This window comes from Amia ocellicauda, chromosome 10 (assembly GCF_036373705.1).
Source record: "Amia ocellicauda isolate fAmiCal2 chromosome 10, fAmiCal2.hap1, whole genome shotgun sequence".
NCBI lineage: Eukaryota > Metazoa > Chordata > Actinopteri > Amiiformes > Amiidae > Amia > Amia ocellicauda.
Window position 1 is genome coordinate 25,343,102 of NC_089859.1, and position 17,498 is coordinate 25,360,599.

The following is a 17,498-nucleotide window of genomic DNA, read 5'->3' on the forward strand; positions in this document are numbered from 1 at the left end:
AATTGCAAATATTGTACCTGAACATGTTTCATCCCTAATATAGGACAATAACAGAGTCTGATATTTTATTTGTTTATCTGGAACAAAAAATGACCCTTATTGTTACAAATAAGCATTTTGCCAGGATAGATATAAAATCTGGTTCACTAAGTAGAACATATGCATTTCGTATTGTTCAGAGCAAATCATCCAGAAAAAGAGAAACTGCCTTGGCAAAACTTTAAGTGCAGGATCAGATTATTTTGGTAATATTGCATATTTTAGAGCAGCAGAGTAAATAAAAAACAGATCTCCAATAATCCAGTGAATCAAACCATTTTAACATATTGCAGTTTGCAAAAGAAAAACTCAGAGGAAGCTGTACTAAATAAAGCAATTATGTATCTCTGTGGCTCATCGAATTAGCTTCAGGGGTGTCTTGAATATGAGAAAAGGTGCATCAGAGATGTTAGGGCATAATGCATACAATATACTAACACAATAATCACAGTGTATTTAAAGAAAGGTCACAAACACACTCATCAAAGAAACATAAAAGGGAAAAGTATGAATGCCTACTTTATCCATCTACGTTAAGTGGTATCAAATCTCTGTTTTGCTTTTAAACAACTTCCCACAAATCCAAGTCAACAACCCTGCGAAGCAGATGTGTGATGATTTGACTTCATATTTGCAATTTAAAAAACAAAAACCTAATTAACAACAGTCATGTGTGTTATTAATTTCCAAATCTTCACATTAAAGGTTTAATTAACCCCTCCTCCCCCCTCCCAAAAAAAGATGAGCGAATATGCTAATGACTCAGGCTACAACTTGGTCTTGCATCTTTTCAGGAACCTTACATCACCTCCAACGATGTGTGCACAGCAAGACGCAAAACCACACTTACAACTCTACATGAATCTTATTACCATTCCCTATTAACCGGCACTGGAATTCAGCACATTTTTTGCATTTTAACAAGAAGGGCCATCTGAAATTCATGGATGAATCAGAATAAAGTAGCAGGTTTTCCGTCCGAAACGTTTCGCTGTCTAATGAAGCATCGCTAACTCACATTGAGGTAATCAACACAACCACCACATGCATACTGTAACACATCCCCTAATAGTGAGGGACGGGCATTACCATTCTCATATTAATAGTTTAAGAATCGCTGCTGAAGACCAACATATAATTACATATGAAAAAGGGAAATTGTCTGATATCGCCAGCCATTTTAAAAATGACAGTACATAGTTGTCAAGCTATACTTGGAATAAATGAATTAATGAATGAATAAATAAATCAACCACGACATTATCGATTCCTCAAATTAAGTATTTGGAATGTGCACTGAGTAGGTCCTCTCAACCTGCCATTTATTAATATAACAAGGGTTTAACTTATTCTTGACAATAAGGTTGCAACGACAAGGCCCTTGCGGTAGGTTTAAATCAGTCAGTTGATCCTTTGAACATCTTTCATAAGGGCTAATAAATGGGAATGACAAGTCAAAGACACTTACTGTGACACGAAACCTTGAAAAGTGGTCAGACACAAAACCCATAACATTTTTGACTTTGACTTGATTTAAACATTTTTCAATGCTCTTCTCCTATAATCTGTTGAATAGTTTCGTTGTTTTCATGGAATTCTGTGAACTATATTAAATCCATGACTGAGCCACTTTATTATTTAATCGATTAATTAATTTTAATGTATTCATTTATTTATTTAGAAGAGATTTAAGTCTGTTATTATTTTGTTTTCACTATAGCAAAAAGCAACAGCAATTAAATGCTAATTATGCCTGCTAGGGGGGCATTAATGATATTATATACAGAAATATAAATTTTGGTACTTTGGTTTTACATTTTAAAGCTGTTTTGTCATTATTATATATTTTTTTTTTACTAAAGGCACACAGAAACTTAAAACAAAGCATACATAGTATACATTAAAATGTTTACTATGACATATCCCAGAAATTAAGATTGTATTTTCTCATCAGTCATCAGTCCAGCTGTCTGTACATTTGCAGACTCTGTGGGTATCCATTATCTCAATTCAAGCAATACCACCAATGGCCTGTGAACATCCCTTAATTCAGTGTACTGAAATACACAGCTCAGATATAATGGGTTTGAATGAATGCCATGCCTCTAAAACACTAAATTAATTGTTGCAAAAATAACCTTTCTAAGGAAGTAACCTTATACAATACAATGCTGTTGCTTCCTTGTTGCATGTCTAGTAAAAGCACAAGAACTAAAACAGCAGATCTCAGACAGATAGCAGAAATTACTGACATTTCCAAAGGAGAAAATGTGGCAAACGACCTGAAAAAACCCCAACCATTTACGCATGGCAGTGGTTAAAAGGGCAATCCTGGTAATCACGAGTGCTAAGAATAAACTTTTCACTGCGTGGCATTTCTGTTTTAACAGACAACATGCAGTTCAGGACTACATTTTCAGAATAGTATTTTAATGAAATGGTTGATCATGAAAGTAGGAGTACTGACAGACGAGTAACAACTTAATCTTGTCTCTGCAAGTTTGGAAAATTAACAGGGGTGTAGTATCTTAAAAACCTCAAATATTGAAAAGTAAACAGGATGTATTTATTCATATTAGAACTATGGTAGTATATAAATTTCTTATTGAAATACAAGTTTTCCTCTACTTTACAATAACACAAGTAATGAACTGATTAGTATTTTAAGCTCCATTTGACAATATGGAAAAAAAAAAACTTCGATAAAGTGGAATTACTTTCAATGTTGAACACTTTCATAAACAAATGTGTGAATACATTGTTATTTATTTAAGTAATAAAAGATATAACATAATACAGCTAAACACATCAGAATGACATCTTGGATTCACAGGTTATTTAATTTAGCCAGCAGTTAATACAACTGGATTTAAAATATATCATGTTCATTAGTCAGGCTTAGCCAGATTACAAAAAAGATGGCCTACTGACCACCTGAACCAATTTATCTATATAAATCACATAATTGATCCTGTAATGTAAATATCTATCATGAGAAAAACTAGTCTTCGTAAAGAGGAGAAAATTATGTGTCTCATGTAAGTTAAGTCAATAAGGTAAAATCAAAGGAAGCAAAAAGTGCTGAAAAGACACCACACTCGCAGTTCAATTCCTTACACCAGGTACCAAAAGGATTATATTTTTTGAGTATGTGTATATAAATAAATAAATAAATAAATTGCTTTGCTGCCCTTAGGTTTCCTGTCATTTTCTGTTTGATTAGAAACACAGAAACCTGTATTCTGGAAAGCCTATGGCACTAACTTTATAACTGTCACTGGTTAAAAAAACCTGCTTGCAGCACTTCTTAGTGATTCCTGTGAAGGTCAGGTTAGATAATGTTATACCTGTGAGGGGTAACAGCTTGGATTCAGAGAGCATAACTCAGCTATTTCCACCAGTGCTTATACAGGATAACCCAAAGGGGCGGATAAACCTGACCTAAAAGAGAATATTTGCTGTAGGTTGGTGAGTAATTTAAATCATACCATATATGAAGAATCTGGAATATTACATCCAGTGTTGGAAAAGGCATGCGTCGAAGAGTCAGACTATTAAATCAAACCAAATTTAATCTGTGTAATTAGAACAGACACCGAGCGACACTGCCCAGCCACAAATATGAAGATAATGACCTTAACTGAGGGTAATTGCCCCAAAAAAACAGCTTAACTAAAATGGCATGGGCAACGCTTTCAGGAGATTCCAGAGATTGGCCAAGCGATAAAAAGGGGAATTTGTGGAGAGGCTGTAGCCAGTCCAAGAGACAGAGAGGAGATGGGAATGAGATCAGGGGATTGAATGACAGGGAGCTAAACCGGCATGAATTCAATGTCAAATTCCGGAAATCTCAGCTGCACAACATTAGATACAGAAGCAGCCCTGCACAATGAACACCGTGTTAAGGTATTCACATGATGCTATCTGGTCCAGCAATAAGAAGAGCGGACCATAACTAAGCCAGCTTAACGGGCACCAGACCATGACACCGGCTCCAGCCATGCCTGTGTGAATAATACATGAAAGGTACGGCACTGTGGGATCTTCATAATACTGAAACCTAACAACGGGTGGCAACAAAATGGTGAAAACATAATTCCTGGTCATATTCAGTTCCTCAGTCATGACGGCCTACAGATCACTCCAGACATTCTTTCCATCGATGCCTCGTCCCACAGATTATATATATATATATATATATATATATATATATATATATATATATATATATATATATATATATATTGTGCGCCCTATTTGAACTTAAATCTAAAATTATGTTTTTCTTAAAAATACATAATGTGTGCCATGTAATCAAAATTCTCTTTTTACATAAAACTATAGCATGTCATATGTTCACTGCATGAACCAGATGATAAAACGTTTTAAAGACTGAAATCTGTCAGATAAGATGTAAGGGACTGTTTTGTGACAGTTCCCATATTACGAGAAGCCCACAGTTTAATCAGTGACACAGCATGTGGATGTGGGAGATACAGGGATGCTGTGCACTAGATAAGAACATGCTGCTGGGCAGAAATATGGCTCTTCAAGGGAGCGAACACATTATGATCTTTTTCTAGACAATTATACTCAATGTAAAAATGTTTGATTAGATTCCACCCCCTTTCAAATATGAAACAAGCAACACTTAATCGTGCAGCTGGAGTGATGGCAAACTTTAGGATTGATGTTGTTGAACATCTTCACAAAGTAGGCCTACATTTTTACCACTCTCTATTCGTCTCTGAAGAGAATTTCATGTGAAGGAATGTCAAATGTGTATGTTTATTATGTATCAGATATAGATTGTGAACCACCGTCCTTGACCAGGCTTTTGGTTCTTTTCTCTCATTCATAGACTGCATTCCTTTACACGTGCCCCCATAAAATGTAAAACTAAAAACAATTAACTATACTTTATATCGACACTTGCATACAAAATTATGTATTTTCCCTTTCCTATTAAGCTGATCCCATAACAGTTTAAAAGCATTACGGTAGGAGGACTAAGAAGGCCAGCACATGCAATTTCAAAACCAGATTGCTTCACAATAACCAAACACATTGAAAGCACATCATTCATCCCATTCAGTCAGTTATTCAAACATAAATGTTAGATTGTTCATGGCTTGGAGCAACAGAGGAGAATAAATCAGACACAGATATATTAATATGTGCTGGCATGTGTTTTTCAGCACACTTATACATTTTGTGTGGCTAAAAGTTTCCACTCAAAAGAATGACAGGGCTGTAATTTCCAGATTGAAGAGTAAGCTGGAACTGTTTGTTGCCACTGTGTCACACGGAGACACTCACAATTACTGGTCTTGCTCTTCAGATGACTTCAATTGTCACTTTTGAATAACAAAACTTCTGCAAAGTCAACTCATTTCAGGACTACAATACTGTTGTCGTCAACGTACGTCAGCTGTCTCTGTGTCAGTTCTGCGTGGGGGGCGGTGGGAGGAGGGTTTTCCAGAAAAAGAAGTTCTCTCAAAGTTTCAGTGTGTTCCCTGAAAGTATTATATTATAAAGCCATTAACTCAACCTGAACCCAGCCCCACTAAACAGCAGGTGTGCAATCTTAGGCTGCCGGAAGGAGGTTAGCTATGCCATTGCACAGCGCAGTCAAAAGTTCTCTCTTCATCATTTACCCTCATAATTTTGTTGCCTCTTGTATTGCTTTCTTGAAATATGAAATTGCATTCTTATCTGCATGGCTACAAGCTGAGGGGCATGGCTTTAACTGGTATTCTCTCAGCAGCCATATCTAAGGACAGTGAATATGATGCCATAAAGCTACAATGCTGTCCTGAGACAATACCACTAGTTAGTTGCTTTTTTAATCTACTAAATTTGTGCTTAAGTAATAGTTAATGGTTAGTTATGTTTGTGCTTAATTAAAACAAACAAATAACTATTCCAAATGGTTTTGTATTTGAACGTTAGTAAAGTCAACTACAAGGCCATGTTTATATAAAGTATTGGATATACAGCTATCTGTGACTTTAAGGCCCATGTACATAAAAATGTAAACGTATTAAAACATTTTAGGTCTCTCCTACCTTCAAGGGAAACAATTTAAAAACCTAAATCATACAATATAATTACAGTATTGCATTTGTTTTTAAACATACATTCTTAAGATATTAAGCTATTAATTTGTACTTTTTGTACAAGCTCTAGAACTGGTGACTCTTCTCTCACTGTTCAGTTTTATCCCAGAGGTGTTCTATAGGATTGTGGTCAAGACTCTGAGCAAAACGTTGAATGTTTTTATTGCAATGTCTCTTATTATACTGGTAGATATATGGGTCCAAACCATGATATCTCATCAATGCTGGCAAATTATGCTTAATTTATCACAATATGTACAAGCTGTCCTGGCCCATTTCAAAACCTAGCCCATCTGCACAACAGTGCTCTCTTTAACATGGTGCATGGGTGTGTTTTCTTTTTAATATTATTGAACATATGCTGTTTGTTTGTTTGTTTGTTTGTTTGTTTGGGGGTTGTCATTTATGTTTTACAAAATTCTTAATTCAAATTGTGTTCAAAATTCTCTGACCCAGATGCCCGTCAGCATGCCACAAAATTCATAAAAATAGCTAGGGTCTTATGTGGCTGAGCAAAAAGCTCATTTCATGGCTTATTTATTAAATGAAAAGCTATTAGAAATTATGTATCAAGTAGTCTATGATCTGTGATGCAGAACTCAAATACACATAACAATTTCCACAAATATTATTCATCATGGAAAAAAACATAATTACAAGACGTATTAATATTTTTTTAATAATAATAGTAATTATTTTTATTATTATTATTATTATTATTAATAATAATAATAATAATAATAATAATAATAATAATAATAATAATAATAATAATAATATGAGGCTGCACGCTGCATTCATCAGACATTCAATAATTCAGATAAACATAGTGCTGGGTGGCACTATGACCTATGCTAGATTTACACCTATGTTGTCAGTTTCCACCAGCCATCCCTTTATATGCAATGCCTGTTTCCACTTATTTTGCTCGAACGAAAACATATATATTAAAATTGCTATTTGTATTTTTGGACACTCTATTCTACTTATTTGAGATCATTCTATGCATTAAAAATGAAAGCAGCCCTTGGGAGAATAGAGGAAGAGTATAAATCAGCATGACTTGCACTGTTGGAAAACAGGATAGTTCACCCAAAGGCAAAGTGCATTGCATGTCTTGAATATGGAATTATCCCGTGTCTTTGTCGTCTGTGACTAGTTTTGCCTGTAACTTGAAACACATGGCTAATATATAAAAGTTTTTAATTGTTTCAAAACACGCCACGCTGAATTCTCACAATGTAGTGATTTGAGATTTTTTCCCTCCTCTAATGTCTCCTGCATATTATGTAAAGAACAGACTTGACATATGCAAAATCTGACATGTCCACTGATTATGAATGTCATTAATTAAATAGTGGGAGACAAAATAAATGATGCTGACACTTGTTCACCCTAATTCGTCACATGAGCTCACTGCTTTTGCATGGCATTTCGAAATACATGTAACCATTTGTGACAGAAATGCTATTCATATATGGTACAGATAGTCAGATTATTATTATTATTATTAATTTATTTTTGCATTTGTCCAGAAATACTGAATATACAACTACATGTTCTTTGCCAAATCAGCTTTTATAGATATATTTGAACTGTGGGACCACTTATTAGTCATTCTTACATACATGTCTTTGATCAAGAAGTAAATTCCTGAAGATACATCTCTCTTAATGCTCCATCTGAGAAGGCTTTCTCATCAACAGTATTTAAAAATTAGGAACAGATTTCTTGGTGGGATATTTTTTCCTCAAAGCCACATCACTGTGAGGCCTAAAGTAATCAGTTTGGATTATGTAGCCTTTCATGCAGTTTGCACAGATTTGCAGCTTGGTTGCTTTATCTAGCCTAATGCTTAAAGGACAGCTGTTAGGCATTTAGCTAATATAATTCTAGCACACAAGGGGATTCTCTTTGGTCTGCTCAAAGTTGGAGATGTGTTGAATTGTTGTGGTAAAGAGACAGCGCCGCTCTAATTCTTTTACGAATCTTGCCTCAGCCTTTGAGGAGGACTGGTTCTTTGTTGCACATGCCTAATCGAGCATGATATCTCCCGACTGTAATTTGCTCTTGATTTCTCTAGGGTTTCGTACGGTGCTCATATAGATCAAAAATTTAATTATTGACAGGTATTTACAATCAGATAAAAGTCTTTATTGTGATCTTCAGGTGTAGAAACCACATGTGATTGGAACGCATTGTGACATTACTTTGAAGGAGCAGCTTCTGTAAGGCTTGGAAACTCGATTCCCAAGGAGAGAGAAAAGTAGTTTTTCTGTCAATTCACCTGCAAATATTGAAATAAAAGTGATGTCCCTGGACTCGACTTCACATGGTGGACAAGTGCTGTTAAATATGCATTCACTGATGGACAACCTGGTCGATGGATCCCTGCACTTCCATTGGTCTGACAGCAATTAACAATTAATGTTAATTCTTTGTCCAATGCATGATCTTCCATTGTCCTTGACTGCAATGTGACCGCCAAATACTGCCACATTGTGTAAATGGCACTATTTCTGCATAGGCTGCTTCAGCAAACTACACTTCCTTAAAACTTGGCCTTTTCAAAAACTCAAGCACATATTGTTGGAGGATATTGTGCTCATTTTATTCTGACAGGGCAATGTAATATTAAATTAATATGGACATTCAAGAATGCACAGCAAATATAGTATGTATATATATATATATATATATATATATATATATATAATTTATTTTTCAATCTACTATGTAAACCATTTTTATATAGGAATCTAGCCATATGTACGTTTCTATGTGTTTATTTAGAAACCACTTCAAGGTTTAAACAGCTGTTGAAGTCTTAAAAAGGAACTAAATGAGTCTGATTTTTTTTGTAAGTGTGATATCCTTCAGAATGTAGAACAATAAAGCTCCTTGAACCAGAACACCTTCTATCACAAGCGATTTTTCTGCAATGTCATCTAATTCCACTTTTCTCCACTCCAGTGATTTTGACCTTCGAAGGACAATAATGTTGATGACTTTAAAGTTCTGTGCCCTTTTAGTAATTGTAATGAAGTTCACCTACAAACTGGCGTGCCTTTCCTTTTCTGTGCTTCCTGTCGAGGCTGTGAGTAGATTAATATCAGGATGGAGAAAATTATGTTCAATACCCTAGGAAGCAAATTATGAAAGCGGACCGTCTTTTCTTAATTTTTTTTTTTTTTTTAACCAAAGCAAGATGACTACTTGCAATATGAGCAATGAAAGTCTCATTACTGTAATTTGTTAACACCTTTTAATCTTTAGTTAAATATTTAACCTCAACAGCCAGATGATAATTACCTAGGGAAGACCAGTACAGAGGAGATTATGAATGGCAAGAGATTTGTAAAGATCCCTATTTAACCTAGACAATAGAATTTCCCTTTTTTCCCCTCAGCTGTGTGTCAAAATAAGATTAATGTTACACGGTACATTTCTGAAGTGCCTACATTCCCTGGCTTCTGAAATTGAAAGGATGTTCTTTATCTGTATTCGGACAATAAAGCTAGTTCTTTTGTTGTTACATGTTTTTTTAAGCGAAATGAAGGCTAACAGTAACAGTTAAGAATAAGACATACTCCTCCTATTTATTGATAATGCTGATTAAAATACCTATAATTTAAGTTTCAAAGTGAAATATTGGAGGATAGATACACATAAATGGGTCTATATTTTGCCAATTGTTCAATATAAAAACTCCAGGTCGGCACTAAGCAGCAGTAGCCTGTCCAGCTCAACTCAGAACACTTACAGAAACTCCAGGACAGTAACTCAAGAAATTTAATTAATTTTCAGCAAGTTAACACGTTGGAAAATCCACTTTTATCTTTGTCTAATGTTTTCAAGAAAACCTTATATGATTAATGCAAAAAGCCTACATATGTGACTGCTTGTTTTAGTGGCGTAAGTGAAAGCTAAACTGGAACATTGCAAACCACAATAGTCGAAGATTTATGAACATTTATTTTTCTTCATATGGTTTTTCCTCAGGTATTGTGTATGGGCTCAAATTAAGTATCGCATAAAAAAAATATCGCATTAAAAATATATATATATTGTAAACAAAAAAACTTGAGAAAAAATGTATGTTGAGATCAAAAAAAAAAATGGAATGCAAATTAATGCAATGCAATTATAGAATTGTAATTAAAAAAAATGTATAGAAAGCAAAAAAAAACGATAGCAAAACTCGCCTGCAGTCCCTGTCTTTGCTTGCGATGCTGCAATTTTTGCTTTCACCACCAGTTTCTTTGCTTTCGATTTATTTATTTTCGTTTACGAGTTTTGGCACTGTTTTGTCATGAGGGCGGGATTTACAGAGAGGCGTGGATCTTGGGTCCATTGGTCCAGTAGGTTTGAGTGATGGTTCTTCCTGACCCAATCAGTGAGCAGGTGGGCTGGTCTGACAGTCACCTCTATGCAACACATCTGACTTCACCGCTGACTGACCCAGACTGATTGGTGCAACCACATGGCTTCAGAATTTAATTTTAAAAAAGCAAGCTTTTAATAAAAGTTGTGGACAATCGCTTTCTACATATTACATGTGTTTATTTCATACAACCTTTATCAATGGCGCCAGTAATTTTGTAGGTGACTGTGCATATATATATATAGTGTGTATGTGTGCATGTATGTATGTATGCGTGTGTGAGTGTGTGTGTGCGATTCTTACCTAAACATAAACTGGGACATCACATGCTCTTAATGAATACGATGCCCCTCCATTTGCCTCTTGCTAAATGACGTGATCTACATCAGTCTGGCGCTGTGTTATCTGAGTAGCTGAATTAAAGTGCTCTGCAGGTTACATTAATATGAACATGATATTAAACATGTTACTGTGCATGTAGCAGGTGAATCCTGTGTTGTGTTTCAGTGCTGTATGTTTGGGCTCAAATGGCGGTGGGATCCAGTGATTGTGCAGCTCTTGACTGCAGGTCTGCGCACACAGGGGGTTTAATGAGTCACTGAATCGGTGCTGCTGTTGAAACCGAGACAGTCGATACCATCCCACACAGAGATCACCAAGACCAGCCCACCTGCTCACTGAATTGGGTTAGGAAGAACCGTCACTCAAACCTACTGGACCAATGAAGACCCATGATCCACGCCTCCCTGTAAATCCCGTCCTCACGACAAAACAGTGCCAGAACTCGTAAACAAAAATAAATACATTGAAAGCAAAAAAACTGGCGGCGAAAGCAAAAATTGCAACATCTCAAGCAAACACGGGGACTGCAGGCGAGTTTTGCTATCATTTTTTTGCTTTCAATACATTTTTTTTTTACAATTCTATACATTTTGCATTCGATTTTTTTTTTGATCTCAACATACATTTTTTCTCAAGTTTTTTTGTTTTGTTTACAATATACACTCACCTAAAGGATTATTAGGAACACCATAATAATACTGTGTTTGACCCCCTTTCGCCTTCAGAACTGCCTTAATTCTACGTGGCATTGATTCAACAATCTTTAGAAATGTTGGTCCATATTGATAGGATAGCATCTTGCAGTTGATGGAGATTTGTGGGATGCACATCCAGGGCACGAAGCTCCCGTTCCACCACATCCCAAAGATGCTCTATTGGGTTGAGATCTGGTGACTGTGGGGGCCAGTTTAGTACAGTGAACTCATTGTCATGTTCAAGAAACCAATTTGAAATGATTCGACCTTTGTGACATGGTGCATTATCCTGCTGGAAGTAGCCATCAGAGGATGGGTACATGGTGGTCATAAAGGGATGGACATGGTCAGAAACAATGCTCAGGTAGGCCGTGGCATTTAAACGATGCCCAATTGGCACTAAGGGGCCTAAAGTGTGCCAAGAAAACATCCCCCACACCATTACACCACCACCACCAGCCTGCACAGTGGTAACAAGGCATGATGGATCCATGTTCTCATTCTGTTTACGCCAAATTCTGACTCTACCATCTGAATGTCTCAACAGAAATCGAGACTCATCAGACCAGGCAACATTTTTCCAGTCTTCAACTGTCCAATTTTGGTGAGCTTGTGCAAATTGTAGCCTCTTTTTCCTATTTGTAGTGGAGATGAGTGGTACCCGGTGGGGTCTTCTGCTGTTGTAGCCCATCCGCCTCAAGGTTGTACGTGTTGTGGCTTCACAAATGCTTTGCTGCATACCTCGGTTGTAACGAGTGGTTATTTCAGTCAAAGTTGCTCTTCTATCAGCTTGAATCAGTCGGCCCATTCTCCTCTGACCTCTAGCATCAACAAGGCATTTTCGCCCACAGGACTGCCGCATACTGGATGTTTTTCCCTTTTCACACCATTCTTTGTAAACCCTAGAAATGGTTGTGCGTGAAAATCCCAGTAACTGAGCAGATTGTGAAATACTCAGACCGGCCCGTCTGGCACCAACAACCATGCCACGCTCAGAATTGCTTAAATCACCTTTCTTTCCCATTCAGACATTCAGTTTGGAGTTCAGGAGATTGTCTTGACCAGGACCACACCCCTAAATGCATTGAAGCAACTGCCATGTGATTGGTTGGTTAGATAATTGCATTAATGAGAAATTGAACAGGTGTTCCTAATAATCCTTTAGGTGAGTGTATATATATATATATATATTTTTTTTTTGAATGCGATACTTATGGCGCTAATTTGAGCCCATAATTGTGAGACACATATGCAGTCTTAAAACATCAATTATTCAGTATTATTAATGTGGGCTTATCAGGACTCCTAAGACTAATTCTGTCAAGGTCACTCTGTAATTTCCCAGCACCTCACAAGTAGCTGTGACAGAGAAAATGCTATTTTGTGAAACACCATGTTGCCATCTGCACATATTGTCTCCCTTCCTGAATGATTATGTCAATAGAAGTAATCACTAGGAAGTAAAATCTTGTATCCTGCATCTACAGGACCCACTGTGGTTTATTCTTCACAGAGGGCACGCATTTGACAGATCAGACAAACTCTGCTTGAAAGGATTAAATAGTCTCTTTGGGGGAAAAATTGAGGCTACATAAATACAAAAAGGAAAGCTGGCCTTGAACTCATAATTTATAAATATTATTGCAAATATTTATGTCATATATATACAGCTCTGGAAAAAATTAAGAGACCACTCCAAGTTCAGAAATCAATGTTAAGTTGTCTCTTAATTTTTTCTAGAGCTGTATATATATATATATATATATATATATATATATATATATATATATATATATATATATACTGTATATGGGAGAGAGAGAGAGAGAGATTCTATTTAAGTATCACATTCTCTATGAAGATTTGGTTTGATTATGAATGTTATTTTGTGTTGGATAAAGCATATTCTTGTTTACTCTTCTTTGTGTTAAAATGTTCAGTGTTTACACGGGTGTCAGTGATGTGAAGTTGTTCATTAATAATTTCTTTATACATTTGCTAATGATTTTGTCATGATTAAATTGTATTTAGTCATCCTTGGCTTAGAAACGTATACAATCAAATAGTTCACTGGGAAGGTAAAATCCCATTAAAACTATGTGTGTTATTTTCAAATAGAAATTTAGCTTTTGGGTGCATATATACATATAGCAAAAGACAGAGAGTTCAGTCATCACTTGTGTCTGTCTGCAGAAACTAAAATAGTATCTCGACAGTCACATATAGCTTTTCTCTTAAAGCAATTTCACAGGGACACGACTTGACCAGCACACAGCAAATCATGAAAATGTGCTGAATAGACAAGTTAACAATTGAAAGCTTTAATGTGCTTTTCAAAAAGCTCTATGAATCTAATCAATATCGTGTAACAAGTAAAACCTATTAAGAAAATGCCAGTCATCTTTTAACCAAAGAAAATTATTTCTAAAAGGGCTTAGTGGCTTAATGCTTTTTCAGTCTAATATTAGTCTGAACAAAAATGTGAACACAACACAGGCCAGCCTTCTGTGTGAATATCAGCTATATTCAGGCAATAACACAGTGTACTGGATGTGATACAACACAAAAAAGTAACTATTATGTTAACCTATGTAAGTTGCATTCTGGGCATAACAATACTAAACAGTCCCTCTGAAAAAGTATAAATGTTTTTTTCACCATATGAAGCTGTCAATTCCTCTTGTTTAATAAACGGATTTGTGTATTTTTCAGGAATTTTGAAAAGTACTTTAAACATGTCTGCTTAATTAAATATAAATCATTTAAACTGGGGTCTGTACACTGTGTTTTCAATGAGATAACACAAGAAATTGGGTGCTGCCTTTTTTTATTAAAATATGGTGCCATAATTTAAATGTACAATAGTTTTTCAATTAGGTGCCTGGCACAGGGTTGCTGTGGTGACCATTTTAACCTTTATCTGGCAATTCCAGTCACTTTACTTATTTATGTACCTGAAGACCTGCAATCTAAAATAAACAGCATGCCAGTTGAACACCAAAATAGCTTCAGTGAAAACCACATGCATCATTTTACCCACATGGTCTGCTGGGCAGACAGAGTCACAATCACATCTAAAGCCTGCAGGCAATCAGTGGAAGTCCTGAGAAAGGTGGTGTGTGTAATTAACAATATGGAACTTTTTGAGAGCAAAAGAAAAAGTTTGCACCTATTCACCACCTCGGGCCAGAAACACAGGAAGTAAACAATTACACTTTGTAGGGATAGACACTATATTGAAACATCTTCTTAACACTTTGAAAATGTATTGATCATGCTAAAGTAAAGTACCCCTCCTATATGATCTTGCAGGTAGTGCTAAAAACATTCAGAATGAACTGGATTATCAGCCTCCTTTGCAAAACTGACACATAGCATAATGAATGAGTAATGGAGCACCATCTCTGTGATTCCTGAACTGACAAGCTTGTGATAAACATCCTCAGACATCCTCAGGATCGGTCCAATAAATGATGTACATCTGATGATCAATTATAACAGTCTGATACGGATATACACTAGCATCATTAATATTAGACATGGGAGGCTGAACACTGTATGAATGCTCGCATGTTAGTCGTTACACAGTGTGTATGGTCTCCTCTTAATCCAACCTTATTAATAACTGAAGGTCAAACAGAAAGCATAATTAAAATGTGCAAAACCTTAACCTTTTAAATAAAAAATCTAAATTATCATGATACATGAAAAAAGGATTATTTTAACATTCAGTGTAATTTTTTTAATTTACCATTAAATACAATCCATGGTGGCGAATTAAGACCTAACTCAGAGCAGAGGAAACCACAACAACCAAGACAGCAATTAATGCCAGAAAGTTTGGTAAGTGTTCGTACAATCTGTATATCATACTTAGAATTTACTGAAGTTTTTTCCTAATTTCTAAAGACAAATATATACATATATTCCCGCTCTGTGTTTTATAATATATTTATATTGCACATTCCCTTGCTCTTCAACAAACATGTTGAAATGGCACTGATGTTTACATTTCTTACATGACAGGTTTAATAGCCCAAAGTCAGCCCAAACTAATGAACCACAGCAATGCAGAATTAAACGCAGGCATATTAAGTGAGCTGCACATACAGTTCCTCTCTGGAATTGACTATATATAGATTAAATATGTCATATATATATATATATATATATATATATATATATATATATATATATATATATATATATATATACACACTCACTTTAAATATAAATTATATATATATATATATATATATATATATATATATATATATATATATATATATATTTTTTTTTTTTTTTTAATTATTATTATTATTTTTTTTTTAATTATTTTCCCCCTTAAAAGTATTTCACATCAACTTACCTAACAGCATTGCACTCATTGTTAATGAAATGGAAGCATGCAGGACAAGTCGTCTTAAGCGTCCTGTGGCAAGAAAACTATTACCGAGATGAATAGGAGTAGGTCTCTTGAGCTTTCTTTCCTGCCTGCAGTACAAAAGGCAGTTAGGATCACACTGAGAAGTGTCAGCACTGAATAAACCACTAGCAATTTGGTTGGTGCCCTTCGGGTGTCTAGTCCTTCACAGAGGATGATTTGACTTTATCCAAAAAACCAACATGTAAAGCAAAGCAAAAACAACTACAAACTGTAGTCACACTTTCATAAATACATCAGTAAATAAGTAAATAAATAAATGCATTCATCAATTAACTAATTAATTAAGTAATTAAAACAACTAAGAAGCTATTTGCATCTTAGGGTTCTGCCAAGGGAGGGCTTACTACAGAACACTAATTCAGTCAGTTGGAAATCACAGCAAGCTCTCCTAGGAAATATTGCAGCTTTTGAGCACCAGAGCTTAAAATTCTCCTTCTTCACATTAACATGCATAACAGCGTTCCAGGACAGTTAAAATACACGACAGGTACCACCGCTTCGTCAAAGACCTCTATGTCAAACCCAGCTGTCCCCGCAGCCCTGAGATACTAAACTACATGACCACACCTTGCAGTAGAAGAACTCAATGCAAATTTAACTTCCTGAACAAGAAAATAATTCACCACGATAATACTGATTGGTTAGGGCCGCTGGTGGAGCTGAAACCACTGAATTAGTTTTAAATGATATTCTACAACAGTAAAGGCTTTTAATTGTTTATTGATCAATTTTGCTCTTGTTATTTACCTATATAAAAGTGTGAAATGGTGACTGCACACCCCTGTTATTCTTACTGATAAAATGCAAAACCTCTGCCATCAATCACAAAAAAGTGTTGGTCTTTTGGTGATCTTGAAGATTACAGGAGAACAATTATCACTTGTTCATACTGGTAAATATTTTCTCTGATATAGGGTGGAGGGGAATAAATAAGATGAATAATGTAATGAAAAGTATTTACTGAAATCACAGTATTATCTAGCAATGACATTCTGATTCTGCAGTTTAGGAAAACCATGGCAACTCTAGAATTGTATATTAAAATAGAGGAAATGCAGCACTGTTAAGAACTCAGTAAATGACACAGAATACAAACTAATTTATCAAACCACAGCAAACCCAACTGAGTGTCATGAGTTAAAAACAATGCATGTAACATTTATTCGATTTCTTACCTACATACTATCTTTTTTTCACTCCACATTTCTTGCCTAGTCTTCAATTTAACCTCATACAGCATGTTGGGAATCAGACTGGTTCATACAAGTGCAGGTCAGAAGGCATTCATAGATGATATCTCAATATTGTAACGAATCTCCTGAACAATTTTCCAAGGTTCAAGAACAGTTACACGATTTGTTTTCTAAAACATAAGTCACTTTTGAGAGATCAACCAGGATACATAACTATCCTGAGCATTTCTATAGTTTTCAATATAGAGACTACAGCAACACTAAGAGTTCCAAGTTAAA

At 35.5% G+C, this 17,498-nt stretch overlaps 1 protein-coding gene across 2 annotated transcripts in view; it reads right to left on the reverse strand.

Annotated features, from left to right (window-relative positions):
• The window catches only part of znf385d (zinc finger protein 385D), a 133,052-nt gene that overhangs the window by 91,354 nt on the left and 24,200 nt on the right, over window positions 1-17,498 (reverse strand). The window lies entirely within an intron of this gene.